Source organism: Misgurnus anguillicaudatus, chromosome 10, assembly GCF_027580225.2.
Source record: "Misgurnus anguillicaudatus chromosome 10, ASM2758022v2, whole genome shotgun sequence".
Taxonomy (NCBI): domain Eukaryota; kingdom Metazoa; phylum Chordata; class Actinopteri; order Cypriniformes; family Cobitidae; genus Misgurnus; species Misgurnus anguillicaudatus.
The window spans coordinates 38,607,307-38,620,469 of record NC_073346.2 but is presented as its reverse complement, the minus strand read 5'-3'; positions in this window follow the sequence as shown (position 1 = coordinate 38,620,469).

Genomic DNA, 13,163 nt, shown 5'->3' with positions numbered 1-13,163 from the left:
AAAGCTAGACGTATTTTCTTGGGTCGTTTTGCTCATCAAGAAAAAGCATCTTAATTTAAGAAGTTTTAGATAGTTTTACTGAAAACAAGACAAAAATACTAATAAACATTTATTTTTTTTGAAAATAATTTTTTTGCAGTGTATGCTCTTTATTCCTGCACACCACAAGAGTCCCGGTCGTCTTCATGGTTGAACCGATTATCTTGTCAAATTTTCCTGTGGTGTGCGGTGTGTTAAGAGTGTCTGAATCTGCTCTGAAGCACGTAAATCCAATTGCAAATCGTAAATATTCAACATGTTCAGAAATCTTGTTGTGTGGGGGAATCCCCAAGGACAAACGCACACACGCTGTTGATTTTCACGTGAAACGAAACGATACCGAATCAGAAAGTGAGCTGAAAAAGCAGTCCATTGTATTAATTTCTTTATGCCCTTGTTTGCCATGTTTGTTTACTGTGAAGTCACGTTTGGCCACGAGAAACATTGTGAGATCTTCGCGCGATTTTCTGTGTTCTCAGCTGAGACTTGCGTTATTTGTTAAAGGGGCCGTGGCACGAAAATCTGACTTTTTCCATGTTTAAGTGATATGATTGGGTCCCCAGTGCTTCTATCAACCTAGAAAATGTGAAAAAGATCAACCCAGTAACTTAGTTTTGGTAAACCATTCTCTACAAGCGCATGCAAAAATAAGTCGTTGAAATTTGGCTCCCCTTATGATGTCATAAGGAGCTCTTATTATGATAATACCGCCCCTTAATCTGCACTATCCAACCACAGCACTGCCATTTAGTGCAGAGAAAAGCACAACTGAGTTGTAACAAACCACCATCATTGTGATCAGTGTTTCAATTTATCAGCTCATTTTCATTTTAAAGGACACACCCAAAACGGCACATTTTTGCACACACCTACAAAGTGGCAATTTTAACATGCTATAATAAATTATTTATATGGTATTTTGAGCTAAAACTTCACATATGTGCTCTGGGGACACCAAAGATTTATTTGACATCTTAAAAAGTCTTATGCCATGGCCTCTTTAATCTGATGTTGCGTGGTGTGCTGTCATGACCACATAATGGCACTTCACAAACTATAGGAACAAATGTGTTAAATCAACGATTATTTTTCATCATGTTCACATTTTGAAAATCTGATAAATTTAAAAAATCTTTTGGTGTGGCAAAATCGGAATTGAGTCACTTCAAACATGCAATGTAAATGCGGCCTAACACTGACATTACATTGTGTCAAATCTGTGTAAGTTCATGAACGCAGACTCCATGTATCTGTAACATGTCATTTTTGATATTACAATACTTCAATCCCAATTTAATTTTCACAGTCATTACTCACAGGTTAATTTCTCTAAAAAGTGTAAACACTGTAATCTGGTCTGTACTCTGTAAAAAGTGAAAGTTGGTTTAAAATTATTTCAATTGGTACCACCTAAAAATGAAAGTTTTTTTCAACTAAAAGGTGAATTGTGTAACTTTTAGAATGTTCTCTTGACAGAAATGCAAATAATATACATAACAATATTATTAGTGGTGTATAAAGACCTTACATAGTGAACTGTATTGTTTTTATTACCTTAGAATGAGCCGCTTTATATCCATACAACGCAGGCCCTCTAACATGGAAATCGGCATCATGTTTCTAAGCCCTAAACGGACATACTGCTCTAAAGAGAGCTTGTTTCATCCATACGTCGTCTCGGACGACGACGTGTTTGTCCTGTGATGGCTACCATGTGCTTTTTGAAAATGAGGGGTGAGCTGTTGGTTGCAATTCACAGTGTCACCACTAGATTTTGCTAGAATTTATACACACCACTTAAAGGTGCAGTCAGGGAGTTTTAGCGGCATCTAGTGGTGAGACTGTGAATTGCATAGTAAAGCTATGGTAGCCGCCACGGGATAAGCACGTCATCATCTGAGACAATGACTAAACACGCTCTGAGCACGCAGGCACCATGTTGAAGACCACTGTTCTAAATTTTACACATTGTACCTTTAACTCTTTCACCGCCAGCGTTTTTTCAAAAAGTTGCCAGCCAGCGCCAGCGTTTTTCATGATTTTCATCAAAGTTTAATGCCTTCCAGAAAATGTTCTTCTTTAAATATATAAACATACAATATACCAAATGAAAGAACAGACCCTCTGCTTTCAAACAAAAAAAACCCGTTTCATCGGTTCTTTTGTAATCAGCTTTTGAATATGGGTAGGTTTCTGCAAAAACACCACATTTTGAGCAAAAAGCAGAGATAATTCCATTTTTGTGACGGACTTTTCATAGAGATCCCATTCAGAGCGATCTTTAAAACAGACACGGACATGCAGCCGCTTGCCATAGGGCAATACTTCCGGGTTTAAAAAGTTGCAGAAGGGCGCCACCTGGTGGATAATAGCGGTATTGCGGAAAGACGGAAAATCTCGTCATTGGCGGGGAAGCGTTTTCTGTTAATTGACGAGATATCTCGTCAATGGCGGTGAAAGAGTTAAAGTGCAAAATTTATGTTGAAAAAGCTTAAAATTTTAGGTGTTACCAATTAAAGTATTTTTTAGTAGATCCAACCTTTACTTTAACTGTATAAAGATCCAAACTATTACTAATAGTGGGACTATTAGTTTGTCCCACTGATGGATTATGTGGAGTATTTGGCTAACCTTTTTAAAAACTTCCAATTAGTTTGAAAACAACTTTATTTTTGTAAATCCCATTTGGTGCCGTTTGAGCAGGGGTGGACATTCCTGGTCCTGGAGGGCTACTGTCCTGCAGACTTTGGCTCCAACCCTGATCAAACCCACCTGAATGTCATTTCCAAGTAATCCTGCAGATTTTCGGGTGTGTTTGATTAGGGTTGGAGCTGGACTTTGCGGGACGGTGGCCCTCCATGCCCACTTCTGCATTTGAGGGACAGAAATGAAATATTTTACCTCTTAACTGGAACATGCGTTTCTAAACAAAAAACCTCAAGTCCATAAAAGAAAATCTGAGCATTAAAGAAGTTCATGTGTTCTTATTCTTCATAGGTTTCAGTAAGACCCAGTGTTGGGTCAATAAGAGACAAACCCAGCTGTTGGGTTAAATAAACCCAGAAAATGTTTATATTTGACCCAACAATGGGTTAAAACAACTCAGCATAGCTTTCTGACCCAGTGCTGGGTTGAAAATAACACAGCATTTTTTCGAGTGTATGTCATGGAGATTTGTTACATGCACATTACATTCGGGCTGCAGGGTATTGAAGAAAATTGTGATATGTGATAACTTGCTAAACTTTCAGATTTACAAAATCAATTAAAATGATAATAAAATACTCTTTCTCACAAGCCTCTTTGCTATCTGCATCGACCCAAAACTTACAAACGTAACTTTTTGAAGTGTAAATCATTGTTATTGCAAAGCATTGCAATATGCACATTTGCGGTATTTCAACAATTTTGATATATCTTGCAGCCCTAATGCATTTAAATGTATTATGTTTCATTTTTTATGGTCATGCCATAATTTTTTTATGAAACTGCAGTAATTGCAAAGTAAAAGTAAATTTGTTCCAGCAGAAATGAAATGTAAATGTGTATATGTGAAGCGGGACACGGTGGAAGAAAAGTGCTTGATTTCCAAAGTAAAATCTACTGATTCATGTCAAAGCAAGGTTAAAAGATATAGTGAAATGTATGCAAAACAGATGAATATGTAAATTTGTAGGAGTGTGTTTGCTTAAGGTTTTTTGTATGTGTGTGTGTGCGAGTTACCAGGCCTTTCACCGGAAAATGTCCCTGGAAAAAATCTAATGAATATTACATCAGCTGCTAGGGTCATGAAGCTTCTGTCTTTCCTTGCAATGTGAAACAAACAAACAATTTCAAATAAAGAATCCTGCTTTGTTATCTTGTTTATTTGAAATATTAATTCACTCATGCATGTACAGAGATTGTTTTTTGGACATAATTCAGCCGCTGGAGAAGCCTCCACCAGGGAAAAGAATAACAGCTCAAATGTTCCTCATACAAAACTTTATTATTGTTTCAGAAGACTGAGATTAATGCACACGAGTCATAATTTTGGTGTAGAAAAGAGCACAAGATTGAGTAAACATTTACAAAGCGATTGTTTTAGGAAGAACTTCTCCTTGTATGGTTTCCACTCGACTTTGCTTGCATTGGTCCATTAGACGGTAAAAGTGAGTCATACGTGCATCAATAATCACTACGATCTAAAATCGCACCGCTGTTCAAGCAGAACTAAAGTGTCTATAAAAAGCCAATCTAAACATTGTTGTAAAACAAGTATTGGTTTCCAGGTGTTGTGTGCTGTTCGAAACACTCCTGTCATTAATCTTCTCTTCGACATACTGTATGACTCATATTTGTCTAAAACCCATAAGTCATCAGGCAGGGAGCTGAATGGACTCTGTAGACCTTCTCGTGAACTTTCTGGAATGCTGTTGCATAAATCCGTGCTCGGACTTGATCCGTGCTGAAAACTGATGGGAGCAGCTCCTCTCCCCCGCTTCCAGACGCACTGAAGCCAATGAACAAACAGTCAAACAGTAATGTTAGGAGAACGAAATGCTTGGCGTCTGTCCGTCTCCTCAATGCTGATGTTGAACATCTGTATGTAAGAGTCGGTGTTTTGTTTAAGACAAAGGTTAGTTCACTGATTTCTTTTTTTGCTGAACCAGGACCCAAATCCATTTCTGTTTATCCAGCCTGTTATTGATTAGAATAAATAAACCAATCAAAGAATACTGTGACAGGTTATATATATACTGTAGATACTGTAGTAGGTTAACATGTAAACACAACAATGCATCTGTCCTGTTTAGAGATGCAGTTCACCCCTAAACAAAATCATTTGCATTTGATCTAATAGGGTTAAATTGGTTAACACTAGTACTGTAAATGTATTAACATGTATTAAAAATAAGCAATATAGTTTATAACCATGTATTCATCTTTGTTAAATGTTAGTTAAAGGTCACCTAATATAGCAATTTTCCAAAATGTAATATTAGTTTCAAGTGACCTCAGAATGTGGCTGTGAAGTTTTTATGTCCGAATACACTGTAGATCATGTTGAAAAGGCCCATTTTTGGGCATGTGCTGTTTTGGGTGCTGTCTCTTTAAAATCAAATAAGCTGCTGCTTCCCTCCCCATCTATACCAAAACAAACGGCGGCACAAAAACGTGTTTAAATATGAAAAATTAAAGGATTAAAATATAAAAGATTATTATTGAATCTCTTGGACCTAACGATTGGCCAAGACGTTAGAAGGCGTAAAGAGCTGCCTCACCTGTAGCCTGGTAAGTAATTGAATGTTTTGCTTTAAATAAATGCAAATATTGCATTTATTTTTAAATGTTTTTTAAATGCTACCCCATGGATTTATTGTATATAATGACGTTGTACCTGTGAATATGGTAAAGTGAGATCTTTTTTAAGTAATGCTTTTCAAAACACTGACGGCGATGTCCGAGCACTGAAACGTTACGGCTTTCCACACATTTGTAAATTCTTTATGTCCAGTTTAATACAAATAAAGTATTTTTTGAGTCCAACCACTTTCTTGCAAATGTGTAAATTATTTTTTTAAGATTACATTGATCATGTAGGCTATCTATACATTTACAGCAATTAAAAGCCTGCTAATTTAACTTCTGTGACTGAAAGAAAACGACTTTTAAAGAGAACCAAAGGTTTTACTACAAATAATTTACAATTTCAATAGAAATAAAAACAATGTGATTTTTAAACATTAATCTTAAATCATTTACAGCGGGGGAAATAAATCAGAACATTTAAGTATACAAGTTGAGTCATAATAAATAAAGTGAAATGACACAGGGAATAAGTATTGAACACACTTTATTTAATACTTTGTAGACAAGCCTTTGTTGAGATTACAGCTTACTGTAGTATACTTAAATGTTCTGATTTCTTTGTATGAATTCAATATTTGGCTTGATGGCTACATCTGGTGGATTTTTTGTGCCAATAGCCCACTTAGAAATCCTTTTTATTTTTTTTATTTTTTTTATGTATTTATATTTTACATAAATATTTTTATGCAAACACAAACTTTTATTTTGCATGTGATTAATCTTTTGACAGCCCTAGCCCTTTTATAAATGTATTAGTAAATGCTGACAAAAAAATGAATTAATGTTAACAAATACAACCTTATTGTAATTTGTTACCAAGATTTCTATAATAATGCTCTCAGATGATCACGTTTAGAAATGCTAGTGGAACATGTGCATGTTTCAGTGTTGACCCAATTTATTTTTTAAATGAAAATTTCATTACAGTTTTACAAACCGATCCAATGCAATCGAATCACCAGATGTGTCTTTGGGTCTTCAGGCGGTAAATGTATTTTTGAAAATATAATTTTATACCCTGCCAGTGCAGCGTACAGCACTTAAAACATCTTTTCCAAGTGCCTGGGGGAAGATCTAAAGAAGACTAATAGAACATGACTATTGCTGTAAATCTCAGAGGACGTGCGGGGGAATTCGAGCGCTCCGGTCGTCCTTGTGCCGCTTTGATTTCTGATCGTGACAAATGCAGTAATTAGCATTCAGGTCCAAGAGGAACCGGATCTCTTTATTCCTGCAGGTTTCGACTGTAACCTGCTAAATGCATGCAGACCTGCAAGCCGCACAGAGGAACAGTCGACTCGACATGATGCATCATGGGTAACCTAACTTGTCCCTTGCAATTTTATAGATCACGTTGAGTGAGTCTTTAACAAGCCTGTGTTAGATTTCAGTCAACACTGAACCATTAATTATGAGCATTATCCTTTAGATATAAGTGACAGGTTGGTTATCCTCAATGACTCAATTATGAGGTCTTTTAAGTAAGAAAAATAGAGATCATCTACACGTCAGGCACTGACTGAAGAAGAGTCGTTTCATCTGAAAAGAGGAGTCATTAATATACAACTAATTACTGGAGATTTGACCTGGAGGTAATGTAGCATGCAGCTGTATTGAATGAAAATAGATGGGGTGTGTTTAATTCACCAAGGTTTCACTGGTGATTGAAATGTGAAAGATGTTATTATTTTAATACTATTCACTGTTTAAAAAAATATGCACATAGTCAGATTGGATTGAAAATGTGCTCTTGGAAGATGATCTATAGTTGTGCAATTCAAACCTGAAGAGAGCCGTCTCTGCCAATTCATATTCATCTCTATGGGCCAGTGCTTGGCAGGCGTATTTAGCGTGTGACCTGCTTACAGCATCTTTGCTCTTTCGCACTAATGTCCCCAATAATCTGATCCCTAAATGTCATGTGAATAAACGCACCGGAGCATATGACTGTCAAAAAGCATGCAAACACTTGCAAAAACTGGACAAGAAACTGGCAATTTCCTGACAGATTATTCATTGTTGTTTAACATTGCAAAATGTGTTAAATGGTGCTGAGAGAACAAGAGGGCCAATTCAAATGAGCCAAAATAGTTTATGAAATGAACACCGGGTATGTGAAAGTTGAAACATGGAAATATGCATATCTTTATAAAATATTCATATAACCCATGTGAATGCAACATTAATATGTAAATGTTCCAGTTTAGTTTTAAAGTATGGATTAGCAGCACAATAGGTCATGGGTTCAAACCCAGGGAACAGACATAGCCTACTTATAAATGTATACCTTGTAATGCACTGTAAGTCGCTTTCAATGCATAAATGGAAATGTTGCTTTTGCATGTTTAAGGAAAGTGGTGTAAGCTGCTGTGCCACTTTTTACTTTAGGTAAACTAAACAGAATTCAGTATAGAGGAGAGCGGGGCACAACCTAACACTTTTTGGCATCTATAATTCAAAAAATATTTAAATTAAATTCATATTTTTTTATACAACCAACACACACATCTCTGCTACAAATGAACACTTAAAGTTTGTTTGTGGGAGCTACCGTTATCGAACAATTACACCGAAAGTGACAGGAGTGCAAACGTTACCCCATAGGTGGGTTGTAACAAATAGAGGGTTTGTTGTAATACCTGCTTTAGTTTAAATAATTTAATAAACTTCTGTGTATATACTAAAGGTGGATATTGTTTATATATCTGCCTATAATAGATAGAGCTATCCATGATCCTTTATCTAACCATCCTTGTATTATGCATCAATACATACAGCGGGGAAGGTGGGTGTTTGGCACATCAGCATTTTTGTCGGTAGGGGGATTTCTGGGCTATTGACACAAAATTTCCACCAGATGTAGCCATCAAGCCAAATATTAATTTCATACAAAGAAATCAGAACATTTAAAGGTGCAGTGTGTACATTTTAGCGGCATCTAGTGGTGAGGTTGCGAATTGCAACCAACGGCGTAGTCCACTGCCCACCCCTTGCTTTTGAAACACATAGAGAAGCTACTGTAGCTGCCACCGGACAAACATGTCATCATAACTTGGTAAAAAAATTGTCCATTAAGGGCTTCTGTAGAAAAATGGCGGCACAAAATGGCGACTTCCATGTAAGGGGACCCTCTTTGTATGTAGATAAAAAGGTCTTGTTCTAAGGTAATAAACACATAACAGTTCATTATTAAAGGTCTTTGTACACCCCTGATAATATAGTTTTGTATATTATATTGCCTTTCTGTCAAGAGATCATTCTAAAAATTACACACTGCACCTTTAAGTATACAAGTTGAGTCATAATAAGTAAAGTGAAATGACAATAGCCGCTTAGAAATCCCCTTACTGATAAAAATGCTGATGTGTCAAATACTTATTTTCTCGCTGTAATTTGATTTTTTTTTTTCAAAGGACTGCACAATTAAGACAAAAAAATCATAAAAGTGAGTTATTTCCCCTGATATTGTATTAACAGTTATCATTTTGATGAAAAGTATTTACATTGTTTTCATTTCATTATCATTGTACTGTATACCTGAGGCTTAATTGTAACACTGTATGACAACTAATCCCGCTGTGTAAAAATGCTTTTAATCCTAGCTGTCAGTTAGGAGTTGCTGACATGTTGTGCTATGTTTTAGGTAACAAGACAGTGATTAAAATAATATAAGGATGGATTTGGTTACATACACTCCCAACTCATGAAAAAACATAATATGAAGAAATTTACTTCCATGCCTCCAAAACACTCTTTGTCCAATATCTTAACCAAAACACATCAAAACTTTTCACAGGAGATCTTCTGACAGTAAGAGAAAAAGACCAAAAGCACTGATTGTAAATAAATAAAAATAGCCGTGTTACAATTAACCCCACGTTAGTTTGTGCCCCGCTCACCCCTACTTCAGTATCTCTGATGTGAAAAAAACAAACATGAAAATAAAGATGCGTTGCCAGTTCACCACGTAGATTTTAAATCTGGTTTAGTTACCAATGACACGAAAAAATTTGCCAATCACAGACGATGAGTTCTTTATACACCATGTAAATGTTGTGCGCAGTTATTAGCAAGGCAACCCAGGCTGCTTATTTCTTTAAATAGCTGTAGATATGATGCGTATCACTGAGCATGCACTACACTCTTATAGGAGTTATATGAAGCGTATCATAAGTTCAAACGCTATAAAAGCAGCTGTGAAGTGAAGAGTAACTGCACATTATGGTAAAGTTTTACTGCTGCCTGTGGCTCTGGGACTAAAGCCATGACAGAAATGATATCTTGTTCTGTTTGGCTGTCATTAACCTGCTGAGCTCTAACAGGCAGCTTTAAGTGTCATTAAACCACAGCGTTTCTTTGAAGAGGAGAATAGGGGTCGTCGAAAATACATCAGCTAAATAACCCAAAACCAGAGCACTCAGGACTAAACACACTTAAGGGAACAGCTCACGTCTACAATAGTCATTTACTCGGCCTCGTGTCATTTTAACTCCGTATTATTTTCTTTTGTAAAACACAAACTGAATGTCTGAGCTGTAGGTTTTCATGATATGAAAGTGGATAATGTAGTGCCAAGCTGTAAAAGTATTTTATTTGGTATCCTGCAGTTGAACTCATAAAATGTATAGCTTGAATGTACTGCAAATCGTTGAATAAAAGCATTTGCCAAATGCATAAACGTAAATGTATGCACTGTTTTTTTTTTTTTTTAAAGCAGCTTTACAGAAAAATAAGGCCAAAGTTGACTGTGCACCATACAAGTCATCCAAACAATCTTTATACTGCATGAGGAACAGATTAAAATGTAAGGAATTATTCATTGGTCAAATTCTTATACAACCCCAAAACAGAAAAAGTTGGGACACAGTAGAAATTGTGAGTAAAAAAGGAATGGAATAATTTACAAATCTCATAAACTTATATTTTATTCACAGTAGAATATAGATAACATATCAAATGTTGAAAGTAAGATATTTTGAAATTTCATGCCAAATATTGGCTCATTTTGGACTTCATGAGAGCTACACATTCCAAAAAAAGTTGGGACAGGTAGCAATAACAGGCCAGAAAAGTTAAATGTACATATAAGGAACAGCTGGAGGAGGACCAATGTTTAGGAATAGGAATGTTGTCCTATTCTTGTCTAATACAGACTTCTAGTTGCTCAACTGTCTTAGGTCTTCTTTGTCGCATCTTCCTCTTTACAGTATGATGCACCAAATCTTTTCTTTGGGTGAAAGATCTGGACTGCAGGCTGGCCATTTCAGTACTTAGATCCTTCTTCTACGCAGTCTTGATGTTGTAATTGATGCAGTATGTGGTCTGGCATTTGTCATGTTGGAAAATGCAAGGTCTATCCTGAAAGAGACGACGTCTGAATGGGATCATATGTATCTAGAACTTGGATAAACCTTTCCGCATTGATGGTGCCTTTCCAGATGTGTAAGCTGCCCATGCCACACACACTCATGCAACCCCATACCATCAGAGATGCAGGCTTGGGCTGTCATTGTCCTCTTTAGTCCTCCTTTAGTTTTTCAAAAAGAACTTCAAATTTTGATTCATTGGACCACAGAACAGTTTTCCACTTTGCCACAGTACATTTTAAATGAGCCTTGCCCAGGAAAAATGCTTGTGCTTCTGGATCATGTTTAGATATGGCTTCTTTTTTGACCTATAGAGTTTTAGCTGGCAACAGCAAATGACACGGTGGATTGTGTTCACTGACAATGTTTTCTGGAAGTATTCCTGAGCCCATGTTGTGATTTCCATTACAGTAGCATTCCTGTATGTGATGCAGTGCTGTCTTAGGGCCCGAAGATCACGGGCATCCGGTATGGTTTTGCGGTCTTGACCCTTACGCACAGAGATTGTTCCAGATTCTCTGAATCTTTGGATGATATTATGCACTGTAGATGATAATAACTTCAATCTCATTGCAATTTTTCTCTTAGAAACTCAGAAAACAATTTTTCGCTGCAGCTTTGGGGAAATTGGTGATTCTCTGCCCATCTTGACCTCTAAGAGACACTGCCACTCGGAGAGGCTCTTTTTATACCCAATCATGTTGCCAATTGACCTAATAAGTTGCAAGTTGGTCTTTCAACTGTTCCTTATATGTACATTTAAATTTTCTGGCCTCTTATTGCTACCTGTCCCAACTTTTTTTGGAATGTGTAGCTCTCATGAAATCCAAAATGAGCCAATATTTGGCATGACATTTCAAAATATCTTACTTTCAACATTTGATATGTTATCTATATTCTACTGTGAATAAAATATAAGTTTATGAGATTTGTAAATTATTCCATTCCTTTTTAACTCACAATTTCTACTGTGTCCCAACTTTTTCTGTTTTGGGGTTGTAGTTTATTTGGACTAGTTGTGCACCAATACATAACTTCTTTGGAGATATTTGATTACTTAAAATGAAGCGATACTGATACAGATTTTTACTCCTTGTTTTTAAAGTATTATTCATATTTGGCAGAATATAAGTCATGGTATAGTCACGAAAATTTGATTCATTTATCTGTGTTTATGGACACGATTTTACGCTTTTTTTCTTGTAATTGAGCACGAATGTCTTTTTTGTGTCACTCAGCACATATTTCTAAAATAGTTTTTTGTATCATTTTATGTATTGTTTTACGTAAGTTTTCTCCCTATTTTTTGTCGTATATAAGTGAAAAAACATAACGAAAACAATACATAAAATTACATCCGAACCCAAATCTAACCTCAACCGACAATGATTTAAAAATACAAAAGAAAAAACAATACATAAAATGACAGGGAAAAGAAAATTGTGCTAGGGATATGAAAAACTATTTATAGAAATTTGTGCTGAGTGACACGAAAAAAGACATTTGTGCTCAATGACACAAAAATCATAACCAAGAATAAATAAATAAAATATTTTGTGACTATACCCAGCACAGTCTCACGAAATTTCGTTATATAGTCGCTTTACTTTTTTATTCTTTAAAAAATAATAATATCACGAATTTCCGAATTTTTTCGTGATTGTATAATGAATTCCTGTTTTCGTGTGATTATCACGTATTGGTTACTCAACTGTTTTGTCCTATTTTCTTACCATTGTCGCTTCGGTTTAGGGTTAGATTGACATAAAATGACATCCTTACCCAAACCCAAATCTAAACCTAACACCAGGCGACATATAAAAAATAAATTAGAAAAATAGTATAAACCAATACATAAAGTGACATTCACCAAATCTAACCCTAAACCGAAGCGACAATGGTTTGAAAATAGGCAAAAGGAGTTGAGTAACCAATACGTAATAATCACACGAAAACAGGAATATCACGAAAAAAGAATAAAAAAATTACGTGACTATATCACGAAACCTTGTGAGACTGGGAAGCAGCACCACAAAATGAGTTGAGGTAGGGTTCGGATATAATCCGCCCTGATCATCGGCTATTTTTAAACAATAGGCCAATGTCCAATAGTGGGAAAAAATGCTTTTAGCTGCGACACCGATTATTGGCTGATTCATCGGCGCATCCCTATTTGATAGTATTTCTTTTAGGATACATGTTAAAGAAGAACTCATCTTATAATCACAAGACAGAAATTAATACAAGTTTAAATCAACATGATGATGAAAAAAATGGGGGGGGGGCGCTAAAATGTCCACAAAACCAGTCAGCCATAAAGGTCAATGTTTTGCAGTGGCGGCTCGTGACTGCTCTTAAAAAAATAAATTTTTGCACCTTGTCTAATTAACTTAAATGAAACAAGTT